The sequence below is a fragment of the Gallus gallus genome, chromosome 1 (genome assembly GCF_016699485.2).
Source record: "Gallus gallus isolate bGalGal1 chromosome 1, bGalGal1.mat.broiler.GRCg7b, whole genome shotgun sequence".
Lineage (NCBI taxonomy): Eukaryota > Metazoa > Chordata > Aves > Galliformes > Phasianidae > Gallus > Gallus gallus.
Window position 1 is genome coordinate 98,603,623 of NC_052532.1, and position 17,413 is coordinate 98,621,035.

Sequence of the window (17,413 nt, forward strand, 5' to 3'; positions counted from 1 at the left end):
GCTCCGGACCCCACTTGAAATGTTGGCTGTGTGCACATTCATCACATCAGCTCTGCCTGGGATCTTGCAAAAATTTCCCTTGGCTTTCACCTTTGGCTCGGCTGTACATTAAAGCAAGCATAATTGGGGTGTGCAAGATGGGCTCCATGGAGCGTGTCCTGTGTGTCCCATCTGCTCATCTGCTCTGGGGTGCAGCAAAGCAAGCAACAGGAGTGAGAGGTGGGTGAGAAGGTTGCATTATGAGAGATGGATGGAAATGATCTGTTGCAAAGAAGATTGCAGCAGACATGAGGAGCCTTCAGGGGCAGGAGCTCTTTCTACAACACCTCTTGCACAGTGGCCACTGTGATGTCACAGAGAGAGCACAGAGAAGCTGCTGTAGCTCTGTCCTTGGGTGAACCCTGAGTGTCACATCAGACCTTGAATGTGAATGAGTCAAAGGCACCCTGTTGTGCTCACGTTAATTACAAGGGGGAGGTCCAGGAACTGGGCAGGGTAGAAGTGGAGCAGGACATCTGTGTCCTCAGGAGGATCCTGTGGTTCCAGCAGAAACCACTGAAGTACGTAAGAGTCCTTTAATTAGAAGATTTACTTGTCGTCTCAGAATTCAAATTACATGCTTTGTTGTGCCTAATTGGGTGGCTGCTCTTCAGAGTCACAGCGCCTATTCTTGAAGGTATGGAGAAATTTCTAAGTGCAAATCTCAATTTAAACCTATCTGTTGTGGCATTCCTGTAGTGGGATATGGCAGTGCTTAAGAAGCATCTAATTTTTATCTAATTAAGGATTATACCAAACGAGGGCTCGAGCCTTGCTCATGCACTAATGAAACAACCACGGCAGCACTGACGGGACGGCAAAACGTGCCGGAGGAACGGAGGTGCACCCAGAGAGGCACAGGAGGCCAATGTAGAGGGAGGGAGGCAAAGGAGCAGCGCGTGCAGGGAGCCTCCCCCAGCCAGTGAGGATGAGGAGCAGGCAGCATCATCACAAAATGCTCCACATCCCTCAAGGGCCCAGCGTGATCAAAGGGGAGCGCCGCGGGAGGCTGACAGTTATCCCGGTGGCTGCTCTGCTTTTCCATTCTGCACTGTATTAATGTCAGATTGGGGCGAGCTGCAGCTCTCTGCTCCTACGATGTCTTTCATGACACAAAATGCTGCCTCCCTTCTGAATCACAGCAATTAAAATACTTGCATCCAATCCGCCCCATCTGACAAATTCGCATCTTCTTCCTCTCCTGGAGCCTTTTCTAGCTCAAAGCACGTTTACTCTTCAGAAGGATAATTAACCCCTTCTTGCTTAGAGCTTTGCTTTTGAGGAATCTCCAAGTTTGAGGCATGGATAGTTATGAACAAAACATGTTTTCAGATAGAAGTTCCCTGTCAGCTCTAATTAAAAGCTCTTACTGGTACCAAACCGAGGCAGGTGCAATCAGAGGGAGCTCCATAAGCAGTTGATGTAATGGTACAGTATAATATACATGCCCCTGAAAAATGCGGAAGTTACGGATCTGCGCTGGGGTCCATGCTGGATGTTGCCCACTCTCCTAGGCTGGGCTGGGCGCACTGTGTTTCCTGCTGTGCAGATTAAAGCCTGGCAAACCAAACTAACATAAGAGGCAGGTTAAGCTAATCTTCTGCGTTGCGGACTCCAGTGGTGGAGGTGCAGCGTGATGCCTGCTGTGCTGTGCTGACTGGTGATGGCAGCAGTAGCTTCTGAGACAGGAGCAGGGCAGGCAGATGGCACTGGTACCCTCTCCAGCCATCTCTGTTACATCTGGTGGGGACTGAGACTCTCATCTGTTTTTGTGTCACTCGGTGAAATAAAACAAAACTGATAACAAAGAAACTGCTGTTTTGCAGTATCTCTGCAAAACCTCCTTAAGTGATGGTCCTCCACGAAGGGAGGTTCTGTTCAGCCAAATAAGTACAACTCAACCCATGGCCATTACAGAATCAGTTCTTGCATTTCTACTGTTTCAAAAACATTGTTAGCATTTTAGGCTGCACCTCGGCTGGTAAATTTGGTTTTTCTGCATACTTGCAACTGTGAAGCAAAATGCCACTGAAGGCTCTGTGTTTCTCTGGATCTGAAATATAAATGCAAGAGAAATTTTGTCTTTATGGACTCGATACATGAAGTACTGCTGCATTTAGGCAGCTTTTTAAAGCTCTCGTTTTCCCCTCATTTCCCATGGCACCCACTGGGCTGCAGTTCTAAGACTGGCAAATAGTTTTTGATGGTACATGGGAGCCTTAACATTATTATTTGGAGTAATGCTTAGTCCTGTGAACAGCACTGTTTAGCTTCATGAAGATATTTTGGTAAGGAACTTCTTTTGCCGCCTTGGGTTTTGCTGTTGCAACATCAGGAACAGACCACACTGTTACCGCTGCATTGAGTAGCGCAGAAGCAATTCCTCATGGACTCAGCTGTGTGTTCAGCTTAGATGTGGATGCCTGCTACGTGCTTTCCATGAGAAGGAAATCCGGTTGTATGGAAGCTGCTGTACCATTCAGGGTCACTGTCTGGGCAGCTAGGGGCCAAGAGGCTGTATGGAAATTGGAGGCTCCCTGTGTTCTGGTTCATGACTTCCCAGAGACAATTTTTACCCAGAGCCCAAAGAAAGGGCCTTAACTCAGTAAGTCAAGGCAATGCATTGCAGATCTCAATTCCCCTATTTTGTATGCATCAGTTTAAACACTAAGCTTAAGCTGGAGGCATTAATGTTGCATAATCAGAACTCTTAAAACCCAAGAAGCTCAAAACACATCGCAAATTTCAATTTTCCACCTAATCAGTGCACTTCTTTCCATTTTTACAAACAAGCAAATTTCACCACTACTACTTTCAATGACCCCCCAGTATTATTCTTTTATCAGTCAACTGTAAACATAGGGAAAGATACTTTAAATTATCTAAGGAGAATATTAGGCAAATTTAAATGCAAGACCAAGTAGAACATGTGTAATTTCTGCTTTAAATGAATGATAATATTATACATTTTGCTATTAAACTTCATTTGCAAAGTTAGCCTGAAGAAACAGTAACAAGTATCTCACCAGAGCAATTCAGTGCTAAGCTGACAACACAGACAAATGTAGTATTTTCCTCTTAACGGCATCCATAAAAGAAATAACCAAATTCTTTGCCACTATAAATCAGTAGTTTTACTGGATAGAAATGTTCCAGTTTACATCAGTGGAGTTTCCAGCCACACATCTTGATAATATTTAAGGTAATGAGAAAGACCCAAAGTATGTTAACAATCAGAATTAACATCTGGGGTGGACATACATGGTTATATTTGCTCGTGTTTTTTCAAGTCAGTAGCTGAGATGCTTTATGCAAATCTGGAAAGAAGCACAGATGTCAGCGTGAGATCCAAAGCCTAGGTTTTCTGGTCTATGATCCAGTCCTTGGCACTTGTCAGCAAGCCCAGAGGGCTTCTTTATGTTCACTTTAAATAGGGGAAACACACCCTGGTCACATCCCCTGCTGCTTGCCTGCAGACATCTGAACGGCAGCTGAGAGTCCCCAAAGAGCGGAGTGCTCGCAGGAGTCTGATTCTTTGACATTTAGGGTAGACAAACAGCTCCAAGGATCTGGGACACATAGATCCAGAAGCTGGGGTTGGGAATAATGCTGAAAAGTCGCTTTACTTTTGAGTATTCTGCCTCTCTTTACATGTAGCATGGGAGTAAGAACTAGATTATGAGTCCTGAGGGGTTGAATGGATTACAAACAAAAAGCATTAAGGTAATTGTCGGAGCATTGTAGGAGCAATGTACCTTAAGGGCAAGGATGAACTAATGGTTCTTCCTTCCTCCCCATGTTACATCTAGAGAACAGTAAAACAGTCAAGACAGCACCTGCTTCCAAGCCAGGTCTGCTACATTATCCATTACTATAAGTTTTATAAATATAGGAGTTGCTTACCACAGATTGCTTGCAGAATCTTTAGATATACTCATATGAAGGGAATTCAAGGTCAGCAGTCCCTGAAGGCTGTCAAACTATTTACAAGTTTGCTATTTATAATGGCTAGTCTGGGAGTCCTAGAAGCAGTAAGTTCTTAGGCAGGCGGTTTAATTTCTGCGTGACATAGGAGAGGTGCTGTTTCTGTGCCTAGATGCCATTGCAGTTCTCTTAAATTATATTTTGCTATCTAGATCTTTGTAGTTTCAGGCCCAGCCCTTAGCTGCTCACATAACCTGAAGAACAAAGACAGCAGTGAGTATCATCAGAGCGACTGTTGTATAATGTCAGGGATGACAGGAGCTAATCAGAACTTTAATGATTAATATAGAATATTAATCAATTGACCTCTGGAGTATAACCGTCCATAAAATGAGGATTCACTGTGATTTGCAGAAGCAAATTCCTCAGGAAAATGAAAAGTAGGGCACGCTGGTTTCTGCAGAGCAGAAAAAGCACACTGCTTGCTCTCATATTAGACTTTGGAACACTCAAGTGAGGTGGAAAATGTAGAAAAAGAATTTCTGACCGAACTGTAAACATCGCAAATTCAAAGGAGCAGGTGTACTGAATTCAGATAAGCCTCTCATGGAGGGACTAGTTGTTCCTTCCTCAGTAATGTTACCTATGAATATGTGCATACTGTACCTTTTGTTCTGCTTGGTAAGTGGATGATACATCCTAGAAAGGCATCACTCGTTGGAGGAAGCAAATACTTAAAAGCCATTTCGTTTGGATGTAGTACTGAATAACAGCAGTGCTCCTGATCTAAGAGATGTGGTGGTGTGTATCCACTTTCTGCAGCCTGTGTGCTCTTACTGCTTTTGTAACATGAAAACAAACCCACAGACCCCACCATCCTTCCCTCTTATCCTTGGAGAGGCACTGGGACTTGCAGAGGACTTAATGTCTCTGTTGGGAGTTTCAGGAAGGGATATTTTCATGGAGCATTTCCACACTGCCTGCATTTCTTTCGAGATGGCTGCTTGGGACATGCTATGACAGCAGGGAGAGATGAACAGCGTGCGGCCCGTGATGCAAATGCTGGCAAAAATCAAGGAAAGCGAGGTGGGAGCAACATCACTCAAGCTGTCAAATCGGCAAGCGAGCCTCGTGAACAAGCTGAGTTACGGCGAACTCCTTCTAGGAGGGGATTGCAGTAACTGAGCCTTGCTCTCCAGCATTTATAAGGGTGTCCTGGGATAAATAAAGGCACAGCCTCTGTAAACTCTGCAGTGAAAACAAACACCTTTGATCCAAACTAGTTACAAGGCTCTATAAAGCATGGGCATGGCTGATAGTAACAACGAGATTTGTGCCTTCTTTTTCCATCTTGACAGAAACTGTCAGAGACCTCCTGGCTGGAGAAGCACTGAGGGAAAGGCCCTGGCCTGCAGGCCCACAGGAGGCAGTGTGCTGGGCACAGGGTCTGCGCTGGAATATGCAACAGGAAAACAAAACCCCTCTGAGTTCTCACCAAATCCCTGCCTGCATGAGGCCAGACCTGCTTCAGGCAGTGGTTGTGTTTTGTCAGATAGAAGACGTTCTGCTTATTTTAGAATCTTACCTCACGCATTCAGACACAGCTGTGTGTCACACTGAGCCTTGTTTAGAAGCCTGGGGTGGATTATAGAGGCATTTCGGAAATCATGTGCTTATGAGAAGTTTGAATCAGTCTCCCTGTCTATAACCAACTCAATGATCAGCCCCTCGAACCATGTAATGGGTTAGTAGAGGAGCAAGGGACATGCAGGGAGATGATTTAGCAGAATTTCACTCAGCATTCAGGCATGCTAGCATGCCTGAAAATAAGGGATACATTATTAATTAGTTAATGTTTGCTAACTATTTTGACTCTGGGAAGTGCCAAGTGTTCTTCTTCACTAATTTTCAGTAAATATATGACTAAGCAGTATATGTAATAAGGACACAAAATGTGGTAAGTAGACAAAAGACTTGAAAATACACAAAACATTTAAAAAATAGAGCTGCTATTAACGGGAAAATAAAGTGTTCAAACTGTCGGAGTAAATATTGTGATGATGCAGCTAGTTATCCATTAATTCAGCACTAGTGTAGGGACGGGCCTGATGGCACTGACGATCAGTTGAGACAGCCAACGTCCTACAAGACCTGTGAGGCTGACCTCTGTCACCATTTCCCTTCCAGCTCCAAATCCGACACAGCCCGTACTCAGCAGGCCTTCCCTTGTCTTCTGGGGCTGCCCAATGCCTGCTCAAAGAGTTACATGCACTTTTGCAGCTCAAATGCCTGGAAAATCGCTTTGGGGTGGCGGTCACCAGCCCTGCCTAACTGCAGGGAGGTTTGCTGACACGGGCCCAGCGGCTCAAGCTGCTGCATGCTCATCCCCCCCCTCTTCATTCGCACATCCCCATCTGTTCCTTTGCAGTCTCTCAAGTGGGAAATAAACTGAGTTAGAGTCAAACTGTCAAACTCATAATATTCGAGTGGGTTGAAAGTCACACCAACGGGATTCATGCGATCCATATTTCATTCAGTGCAATAAATATGCAGTCTTGCACAGAGCTTAGAAATCAATTATGTTTTTCAGGAAGACTTGGAGAAACAGCAGGGGCACTTCAGCAAAATGATTTCTTGCCGTCTTTTCCAACGAAGTAACTTTTTAGTTTTACTATGGCAAGGTCTCACTTCCTGAAAAACAAGATCATAAGTGCCCAAGCCATCTGCTCCTGCCCTTAAGTCAAAGTCATGGTCCTCAGTTTACAACATCGCACTTGGAAGTTTATGACGTTACAAGTACAGGATTGTCACTTTTGTTGACAGCTAGCCAATAGGATCAAAAGAATTAAGAAGCAAGCTGTGTCCTTGAAATCTTTGGCCGTAAAGACAAAGACCAAGTGGATGCCTTTCCAGCTGAAGGGAACTAGTGTTGCCTTCACAGGTGGTTAGCAGATCAGCAATTTGTCTTACGCTCTGTAAAAACAGCCAGGAATGGTCTCATGACTTTTTAAGCAAGCATTCAGTGTTCTTTAGAACACATTTTCTCTTTGTCGACTGTTCTGCACATGCGATTATGTACACATGTGATAGTTTCTGACCTACGCTAATGTACTAAATGATACATCAGCTTCTAGGGCCAGATATACAGCTGATGAATATTGACTTTACCTTAATGCAGTCAAGGAAGCTATGCCAAATTTCTACCAGCTAAGGATAAGGAACGCAAAGTGTACTTCATATGCCAAGTATTTTTCTGTGGCTGAAAATTTTTATTACATGTGGAAGTATTGAAGTTGCTGGGGAAACACCAATTGATTCTATCGTGCAAGGTGTAGCTGTGGTATGTATCAGTTGAAAGCAGTGTGACAGCTATTAAATAAGAAACAAGTTGTTTGAAGCTGTTCCAAAATGTGCAGCATTTAGCATTTATGGAAATGAATTCCTCAGCTACAAGAAATCAGCAGTGGTGTTGATTTTCACTGGTTAAAGGTCTTGATACAAGTCTGGGTCTTGATGGTCTTACTCCATCCAAGCAAAATCATCTCCTGTGGTTGGATTCACTGATTTATTAAAAGTACAGACATTTTCACTGTATTTTAGTGAGCTGGGAGACAATTTGGAAAAACATATGCAGCAACTCAAGAGTGTTTATAGGGATGCTGGGAATATGCCTAAACACCTACAGAACAGGGGAGCACCACACAGTAGGAGTGCAAACCCGACATCAGCTGGGCGTGGAGATCAGCTTGAGAAATAGACTTCGAAAGTTACAAACTGGAAAGCAAGAGATTTTCTGAGGGCTTTTCTGCAAGGATGCTGGATCATTCATTTTGTAAATTGCATTTAAACCATCCCTTCACCATGGTCAACACAGTTTCCCTGGAAGAACTAGAGGTATTAGGAATTATTACTCTAAAATGACTAAATAAAAATAGCAAAACAAACAAACAAACAAACAAACAAACAAACAAAAAACTGTGAGGAAGAGAGCAATTTTATTTACCCATTTACAGTGTGTCAACTCACTCCATTACTACTGTTCTTAAGAGACACAGTAATTAGTTTCATGGAGGAGAAAAGTCTTTTCAGAATATACTTAATTCTTCTACTTCTCTGAAGTAACTTCATAGAAGATGGGAATAACAGCCATTAATTATGATCTTTACTTTAAAAGACAGAAATTATACTTTGTTTCAGGAAGGCACTTTAATCTTTATGTATGTATGTATTTATTTATTTATTTATTTATTGGTGGGTAACTTAGAAGTGATGTGTTATTTTGATCAGAAAAAAAAGTATTGATTCAAACCAATTCTAATGAGACAAATGCCTCTGGCTATTCCTAACACAAACAAATTTGCTTCTATGGAAAAAAATGCAAACTGATGCTAAGTGGTAGGTCAGTGGTCCTGTGCCAGTTTGAAGTTTTATTTGATAATTTCCATGTAAAGTCAAGCTGCAGTGATAGAGCTAAGGATCAGAGGAGGATAGGATTTTGTTTATAAGTTTAACTTTGTTCCAGTTAAATTTGATTGCAACTCCCTTACTGGGAAAGAAAAAAAAAAAGTTCTGTTGTAAGGGTCTAAGAGATTTTTTTCCTTTCCCTAACCCTGATATTGCTATTGCCAGTGGGCAGGCATTGTGCTGAACTAATCTGCAAATTATCGCTTTTTTTTCTCTCTGTTCTTTAGCAGGTAGCAGGTCTTTAAACAGAAAAGGTCATATTTTGAGAAGTGAAATGAGAACCCAGCCCTCTTTGCAAAAAATGTGGTAAATTCTTAGGTCCTTGAAATGCAATTCCCATCCATTTTTGAAATTCATGTTGTGAGTTCCTAAGTGACTGGGGGACTTTTAAATATTTGACCTAAGATGTCCTCCCCCCTTTTGCACGTTCCTGGGTTTCCTGCAAAGCTGAATTCACATGGGCCTCTTGTGGCAAACATAAGCTTTAAACCTTTTGAAAACCAGTTACACTTGAATGATGCATTTAGCAACTAGAAGGCAATTCTGCAAAACCCCTAATGTCTCACCCAATGTCATTGTCTCTATGATCTGCATGCATGGCAGATGTGTTGAACGTATCAACATTCGCAATGTTAGTCTCTTGTGGCCATGGGAGGTGGAGTGTGGGATGGGCTGTCCTCAGAGCCAGGGCTGACTTTGTTATGTCTGTACAATATCTGGCACAGTGGGGGTCCTGGGCTGTGACTGGGCTCCAAAATGCTGCAAAGTGCTACAGCATTAACATGCTGTTTCATGCTCATAGCAGTTCTTCATGCTCACGCTATGAAGAAGACACTATTGCAAGCATAGGGAAAAACAAATAAGAAAGGAGGTAAAAGAAGCAGCAGAAGGTTCTTTTTCTTCATTACAAACTACCCATTGAATATATCTGTGTGTGTTTTTCCCTTGCTTATTTATTTTTCATTATGATATCTGACATATCAGAAAACAGAAAAGCCATTTGCAAGCCTAAGACAAAAACTAAAGTGTTGCTTGAAAGTGATTCTTTGTGAAGGCTTATTTTGATTTAGTTATACATGAGACTAGTCAAGCAGACAGGCTTATTTTGACTTTGTAACAAAATTTAGTGACTGCGGACAAACAATTGTCTGCTATTATCATTCCTGCCGCCAAAACACATTAGGTTAAGGAACATCAACTAAATCACTAATGGTAGAAGGGAATTCACAGCTACCTACGCTGCTTCTAGAGAAATGACCAAATTACTTGGTCTGTTAAAAAGCAAAATATCTCAGTCTTTCTGCAGTGCGTGTTAGTCAGTTTCTTTCTGTGGCTGCACATTTCTCTCTTCAGTGAAAGACCGTGCTCTGTTGCAAACCTTGTATCCAGCTTAGCTTTTTTAAGGTCTGTACTTCATAAAAAGTAAATGCATGCACTAATATGCTGATGGTTGGTTGCCAGCCTAAGAGAAGCAGGAGGCTGTCTAGAAATGATGCTTAGAGTTAAAGGTGCCCTTTAAATGTGAGCTAAACTACTTTCTTTCTTCTGAGATCTCAGCTATGAGAAGTCAGCTAGCTGAGAAAGTCAGTCAGGTTTCAGCCAAATAACCTGCTTTTGAAGTGCAGGCCCAGATCCCTGCGATAGTCCGCGTTCTGAAATAGTTTGGAGTAAAAGATAGTTGTTGAACTCCTTTGCCTTCTTCTGTCCTCCAAAGTAGTCAGTAAATAGTTTGGCCAATGGGGAGTGAAGAAAAGCAGACAGCTCTCAACTGTATAGAATCCTTACATGGATTTTATTCAGATGTTCAGTCACAGCAGTTCTTCCATGATCTTTGCATCAGAGAAACGTAAAGCAACAATGCCGTAATTTGGATCCTGGAATATGTCATGAATTTACAAATGTAGAGAGCAGGAACGTGTGCATGTGTGTAGTGTATGTGACTTCTGGGATGCTGGCAGACTTCCTGAGCTGGAATCTACTTTATTAAGGAGTCCATTGAACTTCAAAAGCCATGTAGAGAATATATAGAAGTTATTAGTTAAAAGATGCTTAGTTTATATGGTGGTTAAAGAAAATAAAAGAGAAAGGTAATCTAGCATTAGTGGTTCTGGAGAGAAGCCTAAGAGGTTTTGTCAGCTCCCACAAGCCCAGAGAGGAATCAAAAAGGGTTGTCCAAAGGGTAATTCAGACTCCTTAAGGAATAGAACCAAGATGTGGATCCACTAGCTCCTATGGAGATGTTCTGAAACCCAGACGTGCCAGTAAGAACAACAATAATGCCTGCCAGAACAAGTGATGAGCTGATGTCACAGGTTACGATGGTGATGGTGGTGGACTGTGGTGTGCTATCCACGAGGCAAGTGGAGACGCCCATCGAGACGTCACCACGCAGGGAGGTATCTGACACTGAATCCTATGCAAGATAACCTCCTGCCTGTATCTAAGCAACAGTGTGGAGATCAAATGTACACACAGACAGACAGACATGAGCTGGGATAAACAGACTGAAGATGTGAAAGGTATGGGTGAGGTGGTCTCTGAAGCTTGGAATCTAAGGAGTAATGAAAATGAAGAAATAAAAGATAAACTTCTGGGTCAGGAGATCTTCCCTAAGAAATCAAATTACTAACATTCATAACAATATCATGGCAGGGCTGCATTTAATCCTTCACACAGTCTTCAGTATTGGTCATACAAGTGGCTAGAGAGATGTACATCTGAATATATATACTTGTATTTAAGTTCTAATTGCACACGGGCCAAACAGAGTTTAAAATAAAAAAGAGATTTCATAGATTCTCTAGTAATCTGCATCTGCAAAGAGTATACTAGACACTAGACTTCATGAACTGCCTTTAGGAATGCACCTACACTATGCGACAGATACTTCATACTGGGGGCAGGAGGTGATGAACTTAGGGCCAAGAACTGCTTTTTGCAAATACTGTAAAGATTATATACCAAGTCGCATTACTCCATAGATCACAACAAATACTCTGTATCTGACAGCAAGCAAGGCTGTGGAGCAGCTATTAGTCGAAGCTGACTATATAATGATGACCACCTTAAGTGGATGCTTATTTAAGGGACATTTTCAGGAAACAGCTTGCTCTTAGGAACAGCCTATAAGTGAAATGCACTGTGCAAGATTTTTAAATCTTGCTGGCTTGCCTTTTGCCATTTTACAGCAATGAGAATGTTAATGTGTAATAGAATTAGCATTTAGGGGAAGCCTAGAATACTGTTCTTTACAATATAGCCCAATACTTATTATTCAAGACAAGTCTTCTCGTAGTGCAATTTAAGGCCCCCAAAATTACCCGTCATTACACAGACAGTCCATTTAACATTCTGAAGCTAATCATACAACAACCTACCTTTTCAGAGGAGGTACAAAACCTCGCTTGGGCTTTAAGTTCTGATTACAAGATGAGGTTTCAATTGAGAATTTCAGCTATAAACCAAATGACCTTCAATGACCATAGACTGGAAAACCTGGTGACTAATCTAAATAGATTTCCAGGCAGGGGAAAAAAAAAAACACCACCCAGCTCTTGTTTCTAGTTCTCTGCACTATTAGGAGAATGACAAAGACAAGCAGAATGTGAAAAAACTGTGACTCCAGTGACCTTCATGGCTTTGTCCTGGAAAGGTCAAGAGTAATCAGCAAAACTTTAACTAGAGCTAAAATTCAGCTTTGTCATCCTTAGAGGCTGGTGAAATTAAATAATCTGTTCTTATGCTCTGTAAGCAGCTACAGTAATTGGTTGTGCTTTCCAGCATTGGCTATGAAGATGTATTGACATGAGCTGAAATTCGTAGAGACGGTATTTACATGATACGCAGCAGCCTACAACCAGATCCCGATTTCAGCTTATAGTGCTGAAAAGTCACACTCACATTCCTTAAAATGAGATCATACCAGGATACGAGCACATACCTGAATATCTAGCGTGGGGCCCTGCAGTTTGTCATGCTGCAATCTAAGGTTAAACACATTTTATTTGAAAAAATTCCTATGAGACTGAAAAGCATGAGACAGTCAAAGTATGCAGAAATAAGTCATGTGAAAAAATAATAGAGTGGGTAATCAAGAATAAACCTTGTGAGGGCTTTCTGACCTTTGGAGTGCTTTCCTCCTTTCTTTTGCATGTCACAAGGAATTCTATTTATTTATTTAATATTAATTCTCAGTAGAGCTACAGGAATCACCGTATTGGATCAGACCTCAGTGACTCATGTTCTCCATCCTCATACCGTTAATGAGCAGATACTCAGAGAAAGTGCAAGGAAGTGAAGAAGGAATAAACAAGTGTTCTCAGGGGAAAATTCTTCCCTGCTTTTGATGATCAGGAACTGGCTTATTCCCTACAACATAAAAAGGTATATACTTTCCAGTATCACTTGAAGAAAACCTGTCTTCTGCCTTTCTATCCTGGGAGTTTGCTGTTGTTCTCATCAATATTTATGTAGTTTTTAAATCCTGCTGAATGATTGACATAAATTATGGCCTCGGGAAACAAGGTCAACAGACCAATTTTGAGGGCAGTGAGCATATGCTTTTTCTTCTACATATGTCTGTTTTGTTTAGTCTTTTGCATAGTTACTTTTCCCCTCAACAGCTCTGCTTAGGAGGGCTCTTCATAGCATCTTCTGTCCTGTACGTTTTCTTCCCTTTGGTCTTCATGACCCTAGTCACTGATGGGGTTCTGCAGGCCTTCACTGTTAGGGCCAGTTCTCTGAATTATTTTCACAAATAACTTGGATGCAGAACTTGAATACATAGTAAACAAGTTTGCAGTAACACTAAATTGGGAGGGGCTTCTGACTCCTTCAAGAGAAGAGAGGCCTTGAAGAGAGATCTTGACAAGTTAGAGGTCTGGGCAATCACCAATTGCATGAAGTTCAAGAAGTGTGAGTGTCAGATTCTGCATCTGGGATGGAGCAACCCTGAATCTAAGTACAGATTGGGGAACAATCGGCACAGAAAGGGACCTGAAATTCTGGCTAACAGCAAATTGAATGTAAGTAAGTCAGTAGTTTGCACTGGCAACCAAAAGGGCAAACATCAGGCCCCGCACTGCCAGCCAGGCTAGGCAAGGGATCATCCTGTTCTGATGGGTGCTGTGTGGCCTCACCTTGAGCACTGCATGCAGTTTCTTACACCACAATATTAGAAGGACATAAAGCTACTGGAGAGCACCCAGTGCTCTTCAGTGAGTCTCACATCCATGCCTAGGAAAAACATGGAACAGATCCTCCTGGAAGCTATGTTAAGGCACTTGTAAGACAAGGAGGTGATCAAGACGTCCAGCATGACTTCACCAAGGGCAGATTGTGACTGACCAATATCTGGTGGCCTTCTTACCTGGAGCGATGGCATCACTAGACAAAGGAAGGGCAATTAATGTCATCGACCTGGACTTGTGCAAGGCCTTTGACATGGCCCTGTACCACATCCTTATCTCTAAATTGGAGGAATATGGTTTTGAAGGATGGACTATTCAGTTGCTAAGTAATTGGTTGGAAGGCTGTCTCTGTGTTCAGGGGGAGGCTGATCATGAGTGGTGGCCCTCAAGGGTCCATCTTGAGTGCTCTTTAACATCTTTGTCAGTGACATAGACAATGGAATCGAGTGTACCCTCAGCAAGTTTGACAATGACACTAAGCTGAATGGTTCAGCTGATATAATATGGATGCCATCCAGGTGGATTGGGATAATCCAGATGAGTGGGTCCACATGAACCTAGAGAGATTCAACAAGGCCAAAAATTCAAGGTATTGTGCTTCGGCCTGGGCAATCTGAGGTATGAGTACAGACTGGGAGAAGAACTCATTAAGAGCAGCCCTGTGGAGAAGGACTTGAGGGTCCTGATGGATGAAAAGCTGGACATAAGCCAGCAGCGTGCTCTTGCAGCCCGGAAGGCCAATGGTATCCTGGATTTCATCAAAGGAGGGGTGGCCAGCAGGGTGAGGGAGGTGCTTGTCCCTTTCTAGGCAGCCATCATGAGGCCCCATCTGAATACTGTGTCCAGATTTGGGGTCTGCAACGCAAGAAAAACATGGAGCGGATCCCGAGGAGGGCCATGAAAAAATGATCAGAGGGCTGATCACCTCTCCTATGAAGAAAGGTTGAAGGACTTCAGCTTGTACAGACTAGAGAAGAGAAGGCTCAGGAAAGACCTTGTTGCAGCCTTACAGTACTCTAAGTGAGCTCCTCTAATTCCACTGTGTTTTTCTCAGAGGAGGGAGAAGCCAAAAGCACATAAATATGACAGTCTATAATTAATTTATATCTCAGCATGTACTGCTTTCCACAGTTGACTTTTGTAGGAAGCATCAAAAAATGATAAGCATGTTTTTGTCTTTAAATTAAGTAAAGGAGCATTAAATGCTCTCTCCTGCTACAACAATCTAAAAATAATGGCACTTACCTTGAACTTTGAAAGGCTCCTTCCTTCTTGTGCATTCAGATACCAAGTTGCATTTCCTATCTCTTGAAACATAATAAGACTGGACATCTTGTGCTGCATAACATCAGTAAAATTGCATCTGTCAATAAGGGACACCTGCAGCATCTTGTTTTAGAGCTGTTAAAGCAGTGGCCACCATTTCTGAAAAGTGTAAAATCTGTGGGGGGTGGAAAGGGATTCAAAATCAATATCTGCATACTCTGCCTCAGGTCCAGTTGACTTCAGTGAGTATATGAAAGAAAACATCATTTATCGTGAATAAAATTGACTAAGTCAGTCTTTTGGGTAGGCTCTATGGCTATTGGTGTCTGTACATGCAGCAGGCAAATTTGGTACTGGAAACTTCCCAAGCAGAACATTTTTGTGTTTGGAAATGGGAAAAGAGCCAGGTTTTCCTTGCCCGTATCTCCCTCCACGGAGAGAGAGTGGGAACAACTCAAATAAATCAGGATAAAAGTGTGAGGAAGCAGGAAGAAAGAGGGACAGAAACACCCCCTTTAGTATTCCCATTTTCATTCCGTCTTTGCTCACTGTAGGTGATGTATTAGATCAATGATATATTGGTTGTGCTGGTTCAAAAGCAACTGCTGTGATATACATACAGCATCCCTCCAACACATTCTCCAAAGTGACTTTGGGAAAGTAAGTGATTGGTTTTCAACTAGTATGCTCTATGATAGAAGGAGAAGTTGTTCTATGCTGCTTCACTGCAGGAATGAGTATCAGTCCAGTATAAATTGCAAAGAAAAATAATATACGCAGTTTCATTAATACTTATTACAAAATAACACGTAAACAAATCATAAGGTTAATCATAAGGAAAATTAAAATAATAAGGAAAATAAAAGTATTAATTATTACTTAAAATGGTATTTCCTTTAATATGCCAGAATGAAGCTGTTAATATCTTACCAAAGACAGACAAAGAGGAATGTTCTCATAAATGAGATCATGAATTTTATCTGCTCTCTTCTTTCTTCCTCAATTGAGGAGGAAAATTAATATTATTTTGCATCTAGAGTTGTGTGCAATCAGTACCCAATCTTATACTGAAATTAAGTTTATGATAAAGCTAAAACATCCTCTGTGCAATAAATGATACTCGTATCCTTATGGTAGATTTAATTATAAGAAGTTCTTATGTTTATTAATGAGAGTCACTCGTGCTAAATAATTTTGTAGTCACTGAAGATCACCCTTTCAAATACAACCTAAAAAAGAAAAATAAATGTTGTCTCACTAGTTTAAAGTACATTTAATCAAATCAGGATGTAATTACATTACGTGATTAAATGACTTAAAGTCCACTTTAGGACAGAAACTTCAGTGCTGGATAATGGCTTGATCCCAGTATTTTATTCTCACCCTGTCTCCAGGAATAAGCTGCTGCAGAAACTAGAAACCATTGCAGCAGGACAAAATATCACCATTTAAAAGTTATTAGAAGGGGCAGGAGCAGCAGGAACGTACTGGTGTTCTGTTTTTAAAAAATAAATGATCCATTAATTCACAAAAACAACCCCATTACTGCAGTAACAAACTTAGTTTAGGCAAATGCCCCTATCAGCATTATTCAAGCTCAAATTTGATTTAGTTTGGAAAAGGGATGAATAAAGCTCAGGGTAATGGCAACCTATTAGACCATGCAGACCTTAATAATACGTTTGAGAAAGCATGCTGAGAGAGTGACATGAACATCAACAGAGAAAGCAAGAGCATGAGCTGCAGAATAATGGAGAATTTGTATCTGAAATCATACCAGGGAACGCAGAGGGAGAAACACAAGCGTGAGGATCATGTATCTAGGTATAAATCAGAGTGAATAATCATATTAATGATTGTTTCCCTACAGAGTTTCGGTTTGTTTCTTTATTCTATTTTTACCGAATCTGATTTCTATTCAGGCTCAATTAATAATAATGAGCCTAAAATTAATTTGCATTGTCATTTACAATGAGTGCTTTGATCATGTATGTAGTTGGGACTATAATACTACATTACCATATTATGCAAATTGCACTTTCAGCATCAGCTACATCTGTATATCATTTCTCCGTGCCACTGGTTTACCCATCCTGTGCATTGTTTCTTTATGTACTGACCCGAATGCTGCTGGAAGCTGTGGAAATACTGCTATAGGTGTGCTCTTTTCTTATGTTATCTCTGTAAGCGTTCAAAGTTAGAACCAACTGGGAGGATAGCTTTATTTTAACATAGATGGCACATCCTGAGTCCTTTAAGACTGTGCTATTCTTTTAGCTAAACTGCTCTATTGAATTGACAGAGCAATGAGTTTTCATCTAGCACCTTTTTGTTCTGGACTGACCTGAAAGTAGGCTACTGAACATGCATGAAAAGCCCAAGAACTGCTTTATTTTTCTGTGCTTAACACAAGTGCATCACCTGTAGGACCTCTAACATTTGCAGCATATATCTGATGAGAAATTGACCTAAAAGGAGACAGAGCCGGTACCACAATGTATATAAGGATATGATTTTTACCTCAAACTTAT

General features: G+C 41.5%; 1 long non-coding RNA gene across 2 annotated transcripts in view; it reads left to right on the plus strand.

Moving 5' to 3' along the window:
- The first annotated feature begins 416 nt into the window (after positions 1 to 416).
- The window catches only part of LOC101749482, a 45,856-nt gene continuing 28,859 nt past the window's right edge, over positions 417 to 17,413 (plus strand). The window contains exons 1-2 of one of the 2 annotated variants that reach the window (XR_005849482.2): positions 417 to 676; positions 8,655 to 8,733. This is a non-coding gene — a long non-coding RNA (uncharacterized LOC101749482). The remainder of the gene's footprint in view (positions 677 to 8,654; positions 8,734 to 17,413) is intronic. The other variant, XR_001470146.4, reaches the window with a different exon arrangement.